Raw genomic sequence first — 17,748 nt, 5'->3', positions numbered from 1 at the left:
CACTGTGGAAGTGCTGCACTCAATATCCCAGCAAATTTGGAAAACTCAGCAGTGGCCACAGGACTGGAAAAGGTCAGTTATCATTCCAATCCCAAAGTAAGGCAATGCCAAAGAATATTCAAACTAATGAACAATTGCACTCATCTCACACACTAGCAAAGTAAGGCTCAAAATTCTCCAAGCTAGGTTTCAAGAGTACATGAATGGAGAACTTTCAGATGTTCAAGGTGGATTTAGAAAAGGCAGTGGAACCAGAGATCAAATTGCCAACACCCTTTGGATCATAGGAAAAGCAAGAGAATTCCAGAAGAACATCGACTTCTGCTTCATTGACTATGCTAAAGCCTTTGAGTGTGTGGATCACAATAAACTGTGGAAAATTCTTCAGGAGATAGGAATACCAGCCCATCTTACCTGCCTCCTGAGAAATCTGTATGCAGGTCAAGAAGCAACAGTTAGAACCAGACATGGAACAATGGACTGGTTTCAAATTGGGAAAGGAGCACATCAAGGCTGTATACTGTCACCTTGCTTATTTAACTTATGTGCAGAGTACATCACACAGTATGCCAGATTGGATGAAGCACAAGCTGAAATCAAGATTGCCGTGAGAAATATCAGTAACCTTCAATACACAGATGACACCACCCTTATGGCAGAAAGTGAAGAGGAACTAAAGAGCCTCTTGATGAAAGTGAAAGAGGAGAGTAAAAAGCTGACTTAAAACTCAACATTCAGAAAATTAATGTCATGGCATCCAGTCCATCATTTCATGGCAAATAGATGGGGAAACAACAGACAGTAACAGACTTAGTTTTCTTGGGCTCCAAAACCACTGCAGATGATGAACACAGCCATGAAATTAAAAGATGCTTGCTCCTTTTAATTTCAGAAGAAAAGCTATGACCAAACTAGACAGCATATTAAAAAGCAAAGACATTACTTTGCCAACAAAGGTCCATCTAATCAAAGCTATGGTTTTTCCAATAGTCACGTATGGATGTGAAAGTTGGACTATAAAGAAAGCTGAGTGCTGAAGAATTGATGTTTTTGAACTGTGATGTTGGAGAAGACTCTTGAGAGCCCCTTTGATAGCAAAAAGATCAAACCAGTCAATCCTAAAGGAAATCAGTCCTGAATATTCATTGGAACAACTGATGCTGAAGCTGAAGCTCCAATACTTTGGCCACCAGATACAAAGAACTGACTCATTAGGAAAAGATCCTGATGCTGGGAAAGACCAAAGGCAGGAGGAGAAGGGGACGACAGAGGATGAGATGGTTGGATGGCAACACTTACTCAATGGACATGAGTTTGAGCAAGCTCCAGGAGTTGGTGAAGGACAGGGAAGCCTGGCATGCTGCAGTCCATGGGGTTGCAAAGAGTCAGACATGACTGACTGAACTAAACTGATCTGCATATTAGGGCTTCCCAGGTGACTCAGTGCTAAAGAATCTGCCTGTCAATGCAGGAGATGAAAGTGACTTGAGTTTGACCACTGGGTCAGGAAGATCCACTGGAGGAGGAAATGGCAACCCAATCCAGTATTCTTGCCTGGAGAATCCCATGGACAGTGGACCCTGGTGGGCTACAGCCCATGGGGTAGTAAAGAATCAGACAGGACTGAGTGTGTACAAATACACGCATCTGCATATTTATTGAAAAAAATTTTAAACTTTAACACGAGGGGAATCACATTACATTCATCATCCAAAATACACCCACATGCTCACATAATTATTTCTGATCTTTTTTCTATATATAAAACTGCAACCCCACGCCCGAGGCCAGGGGCGGTGGCCAGGAGGACCAACCCCACATCCAAGGAGCTGTGGCTGCGCGGGCGCAGGAGGGCCTAGAGGAGCTATCCCACGTTGAAGGTCAGGAAGAGCAGCGGTGAGGAGATACCCCTCATCCAAGGTAAGGAGCAATGGCTGCACTTTGCTGGAGCAGCCTTGAAGAGATACCCCACACCCAAGGTAAGAGAAACCCAAGTAAGATGGTAGGTGTTGCAAGAGGGCATCAGAGGGCAGACACATTGAAACCATACTCACAGAAAACTAGTCAATCTAATCACACTAGGACCACAGCCTTGTCTAACTCAATGAAACTAAGCCATGCCCGTGGGGCAACCTAAGATGTGTGGGTCATGGTGGAGAGATCAGACAGAATGTGGTCCACTGGAGAAGGGAATGGCAAACCACTTCAGTATTCTTGCCTTGAGAACCCCATGAACAGTATAAAAAGGCAAAATGATAGGATACTGAAAGAGGAACTCCCCAGGTCAGTAGGGACCCAATATGCTATTGGAGATCAGTGGAGAAATAACTCCAGAAAGAATGAAGGGATGGAGCCAAAGCAAAAAGAATACCCAGCTGTGGGTGTGACTGGTGATAAAAGCAAGGTCCGATGCTGTAAAGAGCAATTTGCATAGGAACCTGGAATGTCAGGTCCATGAATCAAGGCAAATTGGAAGTGGTCAAACAAGAGATGGCAAGAGTGAATGTCGACATTCTAGGAATCAGCAAACTGAAATGGACTGGAATGGGTGAACTTAACTCAGATGACCATTATATCTACTACTGCGGGCAGGAATCCCTCAGAAGAAATGGAGTAGCCATCATGGTCAACAAAAGAGTCCAAAATGCAGTACTTGGATGCAATCTCAAAAATGACAGAATGATCTCTGTTTGTTTCCAAGGCAAACCATTCAATATCACAGTAATCCAAGTCTATGCCCCAACCAGTAATGCTGAAGAAGCTGAAGTGGAATGGTTCTATGAAGACCTACAAGATCTTTTAGAACTAACATCCAAAAAAGATGTCCTTTTCATTATAGGGGACTGGAATGCAAAAGTAGGAAGTCAAGAAACACCTAGAGTAACAGGCAAATTTGGCCTTGGAATACGGAATGAAGCAGGGCAAAGACTAATAGAGTTTTGCCAAGAAAATGCACTGGTCATAACAAACACCCTCTTCCAACAACACAAGAGAAGACTCTATACATGGACATCACCAGATGGTCAACACCGAAATCAGACTGATTATATTCTTCACAGCCAAAGATGGAGAAGCTCTATACAGTCAGCAACAGCAAGACCAGGAGCTGACTGTGGCTCAGACCATGAACTTCTTATTGCCAAATTCAGACTTAAATTGAAGAAAGTAGGGAAAACCACTAGACCATTCAGGTATGACCTAAATCAAATCCCTTATGATTATACAGTGGAAGTGAGAAATAGATTTAAGGGCCTAGATCTGATAGATAGAGTGCCTGATGAACTATGGACTGAGGTTCGTGACATTGTACAGGAGACAGGGATCAAGACCATCCCCATGGAAAAGAAATGCAAAAAAGCAAAATGGCTGTCTGGGGAGGCCTTACAAATAGCTGTGAAAAGAAGAGAAGTGAAAAGCAAAGGAGAAAAGGAAAGATATAAGCATCTGAATGCAGAGTTCCAAAGAATAGCAAGAAGAAATAAGAAAGCCTTCTTCAGCGATCAATGCAAAGAAATAGAGGAAAACAACAGAATGGGAAAGACTAGAGATCTCTTCAAGAAAATCAGAGATACCAAAGGAACATTTCATGCAAAGACAGGCTCAATAAAGGACAGAAATGGTATGGACCTAACGGAAGCAGAAGATATTAAGAAGAGATGGCAAGAATACACAGAAGAACTGTACAAAAAAGATCTTCATGACCCAGATAATCACGATGGTGTGATCACTGACCTAGAGCCACACGTCCTGGAATGTGAAGTCAAGTGGGCCTTAGAAAGCATCACTACGAACAAAGCTAGTGGTGGTGATAGAATTCCAGTTGAGCTATTCCAAATCCTGAAAGATGCTGCTGCGAAAGTGCTGCACTTAATATGCCAGCAAATTTGGAAAACTCAGCAGTGGCCACAGGACTGGAAAAGGTCAGTTTTCATTCCAATCCCAAAGAAAGGCAATGCCAAAGAATGCTCCAACTACTGCACAATTGCACTCATCTCACATGCTAGTAAAGTCATGCTCAAAATTCTCCAAGCCAGGCTTCAGCAATGCGTGAACCGTGAACTTCCTGATGTTCAAGCTGGTTTTAGAAAAGGAAGAGGAACCAGAGATCAAATTGCTAACATCTGCTGGATCATGGAAAAAGCAAGAGAGTTCCAGAAAAACATCTATTTCTGCTTTCTTGACTATGCCAAAGCCTTTGACTGTGTGGATCACAATAAACTGTGGAAAATTCTGAAAGAGATGGAAATACCAGACCACCTGATCTGCCTCTTGAGAAATCTGTATGCAGGTCAGGAAGCAACAGTTAGAACTGGACATGGAACAACAGACTGGTTTCAAATAGGAAAAGGAGTACGTCAAGGCTGTATATTGTCACCCTGTTTATTTTACTTATATGCAGAGTACATCATAAGAAACGCTGGGCTGAAAGAAACACAAGCTGGAATCAAGATTGCCGGGAGAAATAACAATAACCTCAGATATGCAGATGACACCACCATTATGGCAGAAAGTAAAGAGGAACTAAAAAGCCTTTTGATGAAAGTGAAAGTGGAGAGTGAAAAGTTGGCTTAAAGCTCAACATTCAGAAAACGAAGATCATGACATCTGGTCCCATCACTTCATGGGAAATAGATGGGGAAACAGTGGAAACAGTGTCAGACTTTATTTTTCTGGGCTCCAAAATCACTACAGATGGTGACTGAAGCCATGAAATTAAAAGACACTTACTCCTTGGAAGGAAAGTTATGTCCAACCTAGACAGCATATTCAAAAGCAGAGACATTACTTTGCCAACAAAGGTTCATGTAGTTAAGGCTATGGTTTTTCCAGTACTCATGTATGGATGTGAGAGTTGGACCATAAAGAAAGCTGAGCACTGAAGAACTGATGCTTTTGAACTGTGGAGTTGGAGAAGACTCTTGAGAGTCCCTCGGACTGCAAGGAGATCCAACCAGTCCATTCTAAAGGAGATCAGCCCTGGGATTTCTTTGGAAGGAATGATGCTAAAGCTGAAAGTCCAGTACTTTGGCCACCTCATGTGAAGAGTTGACTCATTGGAAAAGACCCTGATGCTGGGAGGGATTGGGAGCAGGAGGAGAAGGGGACGACAGAGGATGAAATGGCTGGATGGCATCACTGACTCGATGGACATGAGTCTGAGTGAACTCCGGGAGTTGGTGATGGACAGGGAGGCCTGGCGTGCTGCGATTCATGGGGTTGCAAAGAGTCGGACACGACTGAGCGACTGATCTGATCTGATCTGAATCCTGAAATGCTTATCAGTTCAGTTCAGTTCAGTTGCTCAGTAATGTCCAACTCTTTGTGACCCCATGGAGTGCAGCATGCCAGCCTTCCCTCTCCATCACCAACTCCTGGAGCTTGCTCAAACTCCTGTCCATCTAGTTGGTGATGCCATCCAACCATCTCATCCGCTGTCATCCCCTTCTCCTCCTGCCTTCGATCTTTCCCAGCATCAGGGTCTTTTCCAATGAGTCAGTTCTTCGCATCAGGTGGCCAAAGTATTGGAGTTTCAGCTTCGGGATCAGTTCTTTCAGTGAATATTCAGGACTGATTTCCTTGAAGATTAACTGACTGGATCTCCTTGCAGTCCAAGGGACTCTCAAGAGTCTTCTCCAACACCACAGTTCAAAAGCATCAGTTCTTCAGTGCTCAGCTTTCTTTATGGTCCAACTCTCACTTCCATACATGAGTAGTGGAAAAACCATAGCTTTGACTAGACAGACCTTTGTTGGCCAAGTAATGTCTCTGTTTTTTAATATGCTATCTAGGTTGGTCACAGCTTTTCTTCCAAGGAGCAAGGGTCTTTTAATTTCATGACTGTAGTCACTATCTGCAGTAATTTTGGAGACCCCCAAAATAAAGTCTCTCATTGTTTCCATTGTTTCCCCATCTATTTGCCATGAAGTGATGGAACCAGATGCCATGATGTTAGTTTTCTGAATGTTGAGTTTTAAGCCAACTTTTTTGCTCTCCTCCTTCACTTTCATCAAGAGGCTCTTTAGTTTTCCTTTTGAAGAAGGTCACCATTATCTTCATTACCTCCACCATAGTTTGATCTCAGGTCAAACGACAGGGAGGGAACACAGCCCCACACTTCAACAGAAAATTGGATTAAGGATTTACTGAGCATGACCCTGCCCATCAGAACAAGGCCCAGTTTCCCACCCACCCCCCACCCCCGCCCCAGTCAGTCTCTTCAATCAGGAAGCTTCCGTAAGCTTCTTATCCTCATCAGTCAGAAGGCAGACAGAATGAAAACCACAGTCACAGAAAACTAATCAAACTGATCACATGGACCACAGCCTTGTCTAACTCAATGAAACTATGAGCCACGCCATGTAGGACCACCCAAGATGGACAGGTCATGGTGGAGAGTTCTACACAAAATGTGGTCCACTGGATAAGGGAATGGCAAACCACTTCTGTATTCTTGCCTCGAGAACCCCATGAACAGTATGAAAAGACAAAAAGATATGACACTGAAAGATGAACTCCCCAGGTCGGTAGGTACCTGATACGCTACTGGAGAAGAGTGGAGAAATAACTCCAGAGTGAATGAAGAGACGGAGCCAAAGCGAAAACACTCCCCGTTGTGGATGTGACTGGTGATGGAAGTAAAGCTTGATGCCGTAAAGAACAATATTTCATAGGAACCTGGAGTATTAGACCCATGAATCAAGGTAAATTGGAAGTGGTCAAACAGGAGATGGCAAGAGTGAACATCGACATTTTAGGAATCAGTGAATTAAAATGGACTAGAATGGGTGAGTTTAACTCAGATGACCATTATATCTACTACTGTGGGCAAGAATCCCCTAGAAGAAATAGAGTAGCCCTCATAGTCAACAAAAGAGTCCAAAATGCAGTACTTGGGTGCAGCCTCAAAAATGACAGAATGATCTCTGTTCATTTCTATGGCAAACCATTCAATATCATGGTAATCCAAGTCTATGCCCCGACCAGTAATGCTGAAGAAGCTGAAGTTGAACGGTTTTATGAAGACCTACAAGACTGTCTAGAACTAACACCCAAAAAAAGGATGTCCTTTTCATTATAGGGGACTGGAATGCAAAAGATGGAAGTCAAGAGATACCTGGAGTAACAGGCAAGTTTGGCCTTCGAGTAATGAAGCAGGGCAAAAGCTAACAGAGTTTCACCAAGAGAACACACTGGTCATAGCAAACACCCTCTTCCAACAACACAAAAGAAGACTCTACACATGGACATCACCAGATGGTCAATACCAAAATCAGATTGATTATATTCTTTGCAGTCAAAGATGGAGAAACTCTATACAGTCAGCAAAAACAAGACCGGGAGCTGACTGTGGCTCAGATCATGAACTCCTTATTGCCAAATTCAGACTTAAATTGAAGAAAGTAGGGGAAAACCACTAGACCATTCAGGTATGACCTAAGTCAAATCCTTTATGATTGATTATACAATGGAAGTAACAAATAGATTCAAAGTAAATAAATTCTAAAGGGATTAGATCTGATAGACAGAGTGTCTGAAGATCTAAGGACAGAGGTTCGTGACATTGTACAGGAGGCAGTGATCAAGACCATCCCCAAGAAAAAGAAATGCAAAAAGGGACAATGGTTGTCTGAGGAGGCCTTACAAATAGCTGAGAAAAGAAATGCTTATAACTATTCTATATATACAAATATACATATTTTAACTGTTAGAATTATATCCAGAGTCATTGTGATATAATCTAATTTTGTAAGAAACATGACACTGGGTGTTTTTTTTAAATCATGATAAATGTGCACATAACATAAAACTTACCATTGGTGACATTTAGCGCATTCAGAGTGTTATGACTGTCACCAGGATCTAATGCCAGAACACTTTCATCACCTCAAAAGGGAAACCTCATTCCCATTAAGCAGTCATTCCTCACTCCCTCCTCTCCCCAGCCCCTAGTACCCACTAATCTGCTTTCTGTCTCCATGGACTTGCTGACTGGGGATATTTCACATAAACGGAATCATAGGATATGTGGTCTTTGGTGACCGGCTTCTCTCACTGAGCGTACATAATGTTTTCAAAGTCTGTCCCTGTCGTAGCCTGTGTCAGCATTTCATTCCTGTTCATGCATTTCTGTTTTAAATTGTACTCTTTGGCTCAGAAATCTTGCATGGCTCTGCATTGCCTGTCCAGGAGAAGTCCAAGCTCTTCCACATGGCATTTGCTCTTCTGCAGAATCCCGCTGCCCATCTTACCTGCACCAACCCACTCTGCTTTCTTAGTTCTACACCTCTGCCTAAGCCCCAATCTCTGCATCTCTAATGTTCTGCTCTCAGACCAGCAGCAGAATCACCTGGAAAATCGTCCTAAATGCAAGTTCTCAAGCCCCTCCCCAAATCACTGAATCAGAGCCCAGATTCTGTGTTTCAACAAGCCCTGTGAGTGATGCTGATGTACACTGAAATTTGAGAAACTTTGGTCTCAACTGCATTACTTCTTAAAGTCTCTTTCTTAGGCTGCACCCTGAGCCTTTCTACTTTCTCTGTCCTCTCATCTCCCGTTGGACATCATTCTTCCTTTTTGAGAGGATTTCCCACTTTTTACACTGTGTCATAGCTGTGCCTCCATTACTAGACGTCACCTGAGTCATGTATTTCATCTAAACCCCAAGAAGTACGTTGTCCAGGGAGATACTGAAGGTTGCCTCTGGCTGAGGTTCTGGACATGAGCTTCCAAATGCAGGTGTGGCACTTTCTCGTAGCCTCAATCAATGTCACAGCTGAAATCATGGCTCCCGAGTTATTCCAAGACTATGACTTTTGTACTCTGTGGATATCAAAATACCCTTTATTTTATGAATGAGAGTAGTAATACTGGTGATGTTTGGATTTTTTAGTTTTTATTTTCCTTGTTGTTTGCAAGTCTATTATCAGATATAAGATATCCTCATTTAACTGCTCTGTCTGAGGACCTTTGCCTGTAAAGACACTAGGATCAGGAGAAGCTCCATCAGAGGGGCGTCTGGTAGCATCATGCTGGGACAGCCAGGAGCACCTGACTTCTGCAGAGTTCAGGAGCCAGAGATTAGAGAGCTCAGCTAGGAAAGAGAAAGCTGGAAAATACAGAAACCCCACTGCTGAGCAGATGATGGTCTCCAACACGCATGATGTGAAACATTTTCAAGGAAAGCAAACCTACATTTCAGCCTCATGATTTTAACATACATGTGCGCTTCACAGGTGGCACTAGTGGTAAAGAGCCCCCCTGCCAATGCAGGAGACGTAAGAGATGTGGGTTCAATCGCTGGTTTGGGAAGACCCCCTGGAGGAGGGCATGACAACCCACTCCAGTATTCTTGCCTGGAGAATCCCCATGGACAGAGAAGCACAGCGGGCTACAGTCCATGGGGTCATAAAGAGTCGAACACAACTGAAGTGACTTAGCACGAATGTGCACTACCGCACAAACACTCACACAACACACACAAACAAGCACTAACTAGAGCTGTAGAAACAGTTCGAGTTGCCGGGGTCCAGCCCCGGCTGATCCAGGGAATTCGAAGGGGAGACGGCTTTGGCAAACTGGATACAATAGCTTTAATTAAATATTAATCAAAGATATAAAGAGTAATAGAATGAGGATAGCTCAGTAGGAAAATTCAGCAGAGAAAAGAGGCTGAATAACTTGGTTTACGTGGAAAATCAATATAACCCATGACATCAGGTTAGCTCTGACCACCGCAGGCACCCTCTCAAATAGCGGAAGGTGCCCCACCTTAGGCACCTTCTCGAGTGGGTCTTAGAAGCCCAGGCAAATAAGTGGTCACAGAGGACCTCCGCGCTCCAGATGGGTATTCAGCCAGAATGTGAAAGAAAGAATGACATGGGGAGACCAAGCTTCGGTGAGCAAGGCCCATAGCTTTATTTTCAACAGGGGCTTTTATACCCTAAGTTGCACATAGAGGATAATAGGGGATGTGAAATCATGCAAAGTCAGCAGTCTTTGATCTTTATGGAAACCAGGGTTTCTTTTTTGCAAATTTATCATATACAAATGGTTTAGGTGATTTACATCATCTTCTGGCCAGAAGGCCTATTAACATTTTATGACTCTGACAAAGGTTTGTCAACCATAAGACTTGTTTTCTCTAAGAGTAATTATTTTAAAGTTTGGCGCCATCCTCCGAAGGTGTTAGATAAAGTTGCATTCCTATAGGGCAGAGGTGCAGTGGGTTTACAACAAAGGAAAGAATTTATTACCTTAAGGGTCTAAAGTTGCTAACACCAAGGCCACTACATATCTTTTCTACATATCAACTATATTAATTAATACATATTCAAGGATATAATACAGGGGATGTGGAAACTTGGCAGCAAGCACTCATCAATGAAATCTTACTAGTTTTATTCTGACAGCTTCTAACTCTCCAAGAGGCTCTAAGCTATTTGAATATCTTAAGCTTCACCTGTCTCTCGTGGTTAGGAAACTGTAAACAATCGTATGCATAGCTGTAAGAGTCCAGGTAAACTTGTCAGGCAAGTTAGACAGCCATCTGAGGGGTTTGAATTTAAATACTCCTATTATGCCCAAGAACTTTATTAACTGGAGCTGTAAGTTAACTCCTTTTCAGAGAGAGCAAGATGGTGGTGGAGGACAGCCCCCATAAAGTCAGAGGTGAAAACACAAAGCAGTAAAGTAGGCAGACTCTGGTTTTGGGGGTAGATGCTCGAGAATATCCAGGGGGACTCCTGAGGCTCAATCCTGACTTTGCGTATGCCGAGCCTCCTTCCTCATGACCTTTGCCACGGGCGGAGTTCCTCACGCTGGCTCGCGGCATCGGGTGATCTCAAAGTCTAGACTTAGAGAAATTACAGATGGGGTGAATACCTTCTCAGTGCTGTATAAAGAAAACTTAAAAGTGAAAAACATCAAGTAACCAACCCACAGCGTAAGAAGGATGTTTGAAAGATGGGCGTGTTAGATCTAGACATGACTGAGGAAAACACGACAGCCTTCAGATGTCACAAGTGGAGGAAAGTGGAGGAAAGGTAGGTTCCCAGCTTATTTCTTTCTGGATTCATATCTTACCTCATCCAAGGGGAAAAACTGAACTGGCTAAATTCTGATGTGCTGCATTCAGAAGCGCGGAAGCAGAGTGGGAGCCCTGAGCGCCACTTTCAGCTCCTCTAATAAGACTCATACTCTGCGAGTTGTCCAGTGGGGTAGGTTCCAGAGGAAGGGTGTCACTTCCTCCTCTCTCTCCTGGAGCCTGGAAGCAGAGCTGCCCAGCCAGAATGTTGCTGATGCAATTCCTCACCAGGAGGCCCCCATCACCTGTCCAGGGGCCACACCAGCTGCCACCATTTTCATTTGTCCGCAGTGCACGAGAGCAACGTGTGTGTTCACACAGACGAAGGTAGCCAGCTTAAAAATTTTCACCCTGCGATAATAGACTGCCTTTTCCTTTGAGGTCACTATTTCAGTGTAACTGTATTTGGAAATGCAGCTTTTCTGGAGGTGAAAAGTGAAAGTGTTAGTCCCTCAGTCATGTCCAACTCTTTGTGACCCCATGGACTGTAGCCTGCCAGTCTCCTCTGTCCATGGGATTCTCCAGGCAAGAATACTGGAGTAGGTTGCCATTCTCTTCTCTAGGGGATCTTCCCAATCCAGAGATCAAACCCTGGTTTCCTACAGTGGAGGAAGATTTTTTACCACTGAGCCAGCTGCTGCTGCTGCTGCTAAGTTGCTTCAGTCGTGTCCGACTCTGTACAACCCCATAGACGGCAGCCCACCAGGCTCCCCCGTCCCTGGGATTCTCCAGGCAAGATCACTGGAGTGGGTTGGCGTTTCCTTCTCCAATGCATGGAAGTGAGAAGTGAAAGTGAAGTCGCTCAGTCGTGTCCGACTCTTTGAGACCCCATGGACTGCAGCCTACCAGGCTCCTCAGTCCATGGGATTTTCTAGGCAAGAGTACTGAGTGGAGTGCCATTGCCTGAGCCAGCAGGGAAGAGTAATTTTTTTCCCCTGGAGGTAATTAAGATCAAATGAATTCATAGGATGGGGCCCTGATCTGATAGGATTAGTGTCCTTATAAGAAGAGACATCAGATTGCTTTCTGCTCACGCTCTCTGTGCACACATGGAGGAAAGGCAGCAAGAAGGTGACATCTGCAAGCCAGGAAGGGAGCCCTCACCAAAATCGGAATTGGCTGAACCCTGATCCGACTAACTTCCAAAACTAGGAGAAAATTAATTTCTGTTGTTTAAGTCCCCCACCTATTGTACTTTGCTGTGATAATCTGAATTGAGAGATACATTTTGCTTTATTCTTTTATATATATGTTGTTAGTTTTTTATAGGAATCTGAGGCATCCATTTCTTTGGAAGACTACAGTCCTGGTCTGAATAAACATACAAATAAATAATAAAAATAATAGGCAAGCATATATGCATCAGATGCCTCAGCATAAATTATGGTTATTAATGCTGCATATGAGATAATTCCATAGGGAAACCAAGCCTGAAACAGAGGTTAACCTAACGTATTCAAGACCAGCAGTCAGTGATGAAACCATGATTGAAAGTCACATTTTTTCCTAGATCAAAGCATGTGCTTTTAAATACTGTGCTATACTTCAAGGAATAGTAACAGTTAATAAGGATTTCAATGAACCTGTAGAAAAACTATTCACTATACATTTATAAACAATATAAAACATAAATATGTAAAATACAAATGTATGATACTATTTCTCATATGCATAAAGAAAAATGAACAGTTTGATTTGCATTTATATGCATAAGGAGGAGAGCATGACTAAAGTGCACTGGGGTTAAAGTCAATCCCCAACACTAAGACCCCCCTAAAGGCACCCCTTATTTTAGTCTGCCAGCAACGCGTCTGCTGGAAAAGAACTCACCCTTAGGAGAGAAAGAATTGACACGTCCAAGTCGGTCCAAGAAAGCTCAAGATTGCTTCAATTCCCCCCATTTCAGAGAGGTGGGGAAGAGCTGTGATGACCCCACCAACATCCACGGGGAAGAAAGGGAAATGGCCAAGGGTCACAGACTTTACCTTGAGGGAGCATGGGCAGGTGACTGGGAAACTCTCAAAGAAGACAGCATTTATTATTTTTTTAATATTTAATTATTCACTCATTAATAGTCATTTGGCTGCGCCAGGTCTTAACTGTGGCTGAGAACTCTTAGCTGCAATACGTGGGCTCTAGCTCCCTGACCAGGGAAGGAACCTGGGCCTTCTGCCCTGGGAGCGTGGAGTCTCAGCCACTGGACCACCAGGGATGTCCCAGCATTGATAATGTTGGTTTTAAGCCTGGAGAGTCTACCTTGGGCCTCTTTAATGGTGTCTGTTGCAGAAAAATAGAACTGCCAACATGGGTCCACAGTAGCAGTTACAGCAAGACCAGGTCACCTCTGCCTTGGCCTGAATTTGGCAGCAAGAGCCAGTACACCCCCTGTTGTGGTTGAGGTGAGGTGAGGGGCTTCACTTGCAAACAAACACCCCTGACTAGTCTGCACATCACTCTTCACCCTCACAATAGCCTGTAGGGAAACTAGTAACATTTTGTTGTTTTGTAAGGAAAAAAACTAAATTACAGATGCTCTAAGTAACTTGTGCACTCAGATGCTCAGTTGTATCTGACTCTTTTGCAACCCACAGGACTGCAACCCAACAGGCTCCACTGTCCACAGAATACACCAGACAAGAATACTGGAGTAGGTTGCTGTTCCATTCTCCAGGAGATCTTCCCAACCCAGGGATCAAACCCCCAGGGATCGAACCTGTGTCTCCTGCATCTCTTGCATTGGCAGGTGGGTTCTTTACCACTAATGCCACCTAGGAAGCCCTGGAAGTATCTTATTTAAGATCATGTATTTAACAAATGGCAAGAAGGACATGAACCAAGGTCCTCTTGGTTGAAGCACTTTTCAGGAGATTACGTTGTTGGATAAGTTATATATTCAACAACTCTACTAACAAAAAGTGTATGTTTACTGAAAAATATATAGATTACAACACATGTGTTTTTTTTAATGAAGTATAGTTGACTTACAATGTTGTGCCAATCTCTGCTGTAGAGCAAAGTGACTCAGTTATACACATATCAGTTCAGTTCAGTCGCTCAGTTGTGTCTGACTCTTTGAGACGCTGTGGACTGCAGCACACCAGGCCTCCCTGTCCATCACCAACTCCCGAAGTTTACTCAAACTCGTGTCCATTGAGTCGGTGATGCCATCCAACCATCTCATCCTCTGTTGTCCCCTTCTCCTCCTGCCTTCAATCTTTCCCAGTATCAGGGTCTTTTCAAATAAGTCAGTTCTTTGCATCAGGTGGCCAAAGTATTGGACTTTCAGCTTCAACATCAGACCTTCCAATGAACATTCAGGACTGATTTCCTTTAGGATGGACTCGTTGGATCTCCTTGCTGTCCAAGGGACCCTCAAGAGTCTCCTGCAACACCACAGTTCAAAAGCATCAGTTCTTTGGAACTCAGCTTTCTTTATAGTCCAACTCTCACATCCATACATGACTACCAGAAAAACCATAGCTTTGACTAGATGGATCTTTGTTGGCAAAGTAATGTCTCTGCTTTTTAATATGCTGTTTAGGTTGGTCATAACTTTCCTTCCAAGGAGTAAGCGTCTTTTAATTTCATGGCTGCAGACACCATCTGCAGTGATTTTGGAACCCAAAAAAATAAAGTCTCTCACTGTTTCCCCATCTATTTGCCATGAAGTGATGGGACCAGATGCCATGATCTTTGTTTTCTGAATGTTGAGTTTTAAGCCAACCTTTTCACTTTCCTCTTTTACTTTCATCAAGAGGCTCTTTAGTTCTTTTTCACTTTCTGCCATAAGGGTGGTGTCATCTGCATATCTAAGGTTATTGATATTTCACCGAGCAATCTTAATTCCAGCTTGTGCTTCATCCAGTCCAGCATTTCTCATGATGTACTCTGCATATAAATTAAATAAATACGGTGACAATATACAACCTTGATGTACTTCTTTCCCTATTTGGAACCAGTCTGTTGTTCCATGTCCAGTTCTAACTGTTGCTTCCTGACCTACATACAGGTCAGCTGCTCTGGTATTCCCATCTCTTAAAAAATTTTCCACAACTTGTTGTGATCTACACAATCAAAGGCTTTGGCATAAAGCAGAAGTAGATGTTTTTCTGGAACTCTCTTGCTTTTTCAATGATCCAGCGGATGGTAGCAAATTTGATCTCTGGTTCCTTTGCTTTTTCTAAATCCAGCTTGAACATCTGGAAGTTCATAGTTCATGTACTGTTGAAGCCTGGCTTGGAGAATTTTGAGCATTACTTTGTAGCAGGTAAGATGAGTACAGTTGTGTGGTAGTTTGAACATTTTTAGCATTGCCTTTCTTTGGGGTTGGAATGAAAATTGACGTTTTCCAATCATGTGGCCACTTCTGAGCTTTCCAAATTTGCTGGCATGTTGAACGCAGCACTTTCATGGCATCATCTTTTAGGATTTGAGATAGATCAACTGGAATTCCATCACCTCCACTAGCTTTGTTTGTAGTGATGCTTTCTAAGGCCCACTTGACTTCACACTCCAGGATGTCTGGCTCTAGGTGAGTCATCACACCATCATGATTATCTGGGTCACTAAGATCTTCTTTGTACAGTTCTTCTGTGTATTCTTGCCACCTCATCTTAATATCTTCTGCTTCTGTTAGGTCCCTACCATATCTGTCCTTTACTGAGCCCATCTTTGCATGAAATGTTGCCTTGGTATCTCTACTTTTTTGAAGATATCTCTACTCTTTCCCATTCTATTGTTTTCCTCTATTTCTTTGTGTTGATCACTGAGGAAGGCTTTCTTATCTCTCCTTGCTATTCTTTGGAACTCTGAATTCAAATGGGTATATCTTTCCTTTTCTCCATTGCTTTTCACTTCTCTTTTCACATATATATAAACATATAGATATTCTTTTTAAAATATTCTTTCCATTATGGTTTAACCACAGGATACTGACTATAGTTCCCCATGCTATACAGTAGAACCTTGTTATTTATTCATTCTGTATATACTAGTTTGCATCTGCTATCCCAAACTCCCCATCCTTCACTCTCCCATCCCCTCCCCCTTGGCAACCACAAGTCTCTTCTCTATGTCTGTATAACACGTGTTTTTTCCCCTCATTTCTCAGTTATGAAAGGAACAAGGAGGATGTTTATTGAACACCACATGCTAAATACTTTCACATCTGTGAGGCCATCATCCCACCCAGGGAGCTGGTGAATCACCCCCAGGTTATAGATGAGGACCCCAGGGTGCAGAGAAGACCCACAGTCACATAGCCAGTGTCAGGATGAGGGCACAAACCATTTCTTCTGGTCAGAATTCTGGCATACTTTTGTTCTGCTAGAATTTGATTGTTTCACCCCAGTCACCTCAATTCAAGGCACTAACAATCACCTCTCTCCAGGAAGCAGGAGAGCTGAGAATCCACCCAGCCCTGTGGACGACCTTCCATGCTCAACCCTGTTTCAGAGGTGGGAACTGTCGCAGCACTTCTCAGCAATTTCCTAAAGCTCAGCTGAGAGCTCCTCGTGACTCTGCTATTCATCAACAGTGGATTTACAAACACCAGAGCAAGCATCCTGGCAATAAATCATTTCATTTATGTGTTACAACTGTCTTGGCTAAAGAAGTTTATGTTGATAAGAACCGATAGCAGAACGCAGTTTGGAGGCCCACGTGTTTTCTCTCCTGACGCATTAAATATCATAGTGATAGTCATTCAGTACTGTCAGACTCTTTGTGACCCCATGGAATGTATGTAGACCGCCAGGCTCCTCTGTCCATGGAATTCTCCAGGCAAGAATACTGGAGTGGGGTGTCATTTCCTTCTCCAAAATATCCTAGACAACTTCCCAGATATTTTTATCATTCCATGACCATCAAGTAAGTCTCTTCTTGACAATAGTATTAGGTTCTAAGTTGAAGCATCAACACTAAAAACAGTTGACAAGTTTTTACAAACAAATTCCTTTGCTCTTATAATGGCTCATAGATTCACAGTTTTTCAGGCACTGAGGGGACAGAAAAAAGCATAATGACTTCCTTTTGGAGGATTCCAAACAGACTTATCTTTTTCTTTTTAAATACATTTTTAATTAATGTATAAACACAAGCTCACAAACCATAAAATGAATAGCTTGATGAATCATCATGAATTGAACACACTCACATAACCAACTCCCAGATCAGGAAATGCCTGGAGCTTAGACTCATCTTCACCTTGACCCTCCCCCTGCAAGTTAGTACCTTTCTCTAGAAATAATGACTATCCTGGCTTTTAATGCAACAGATTCATTTTGCCTGGTTTTGAATGTTTTATAAATAGAATCATGAAGTTCTATACATCAGTCAGTTGGCTATATGACTAATCATGGGATTGCTAGGTGACAAAATGTAAATACATTCAGCTTTTTTTTCTACCCAGTATTAAATATTTGTTATTTTAATCATATATTTTAAATAGTTAAATACAATTTTAATTTAGTTTTAATTGGAGTGTAATTGCTTTACAATGTTGTGTTAGTCTCCAATGCACAACAACAAGAATCAGTCGTAAGTATACATATATTCCCTCCCTCGTGAGCCTCCCTCCCACCCCCCTACATTCAGCGTTAATTGATGCCACTGGTTTTCCAAGTTGTTTGTATGAATTTACAGTTCCCTCAGAGTATGAGCATTCC

The 17,748-nt window shown here is 42.8% G+C and overlaps 1 long non-coding RNA gene across 1 annotated transcript; it reads left to right on the top strand.

Moving 5' to 3' along the window:
- The first annotated feature begins 10,071 nt into the window (after positions 1-10,071).
- Positions 10,072-17,081, top strand: LOC104975771 (uncharacterized). The gene is made up of 3 exons (XR_815207.4): positions 10,072-11,042; positions 13,675-13,826; positions 16,473-17,081. It is a non-coding gene; the product is annotated as an uncharacterized lncRNA (long non-coding RNA).
- The last annotated feature ends 667 nt before the right edge of the window (positions 17,082-17,748 follow it).

The sequence above is a fragment of the Bos taurus genome, chromosome 24 (assembly GCF_002263795.3).
Source record: "Bos taurus isolate L1 Dominette 01449 registration number 42190680 breed Hereford chromosome 24, ARS-UCD2.0, whole genome shotgun sequence".
Classification (NCBI taxonomy): Eukaryota; Metazoa; Chordata; class Mammalia; order Artiodactyla; family Bovidae; genus Bos; species Bos taurus.
Note: the sequence above shows the minus strand (reverse complement) of the source record. Positions and strands in the feature narration are given on the sequence as shown.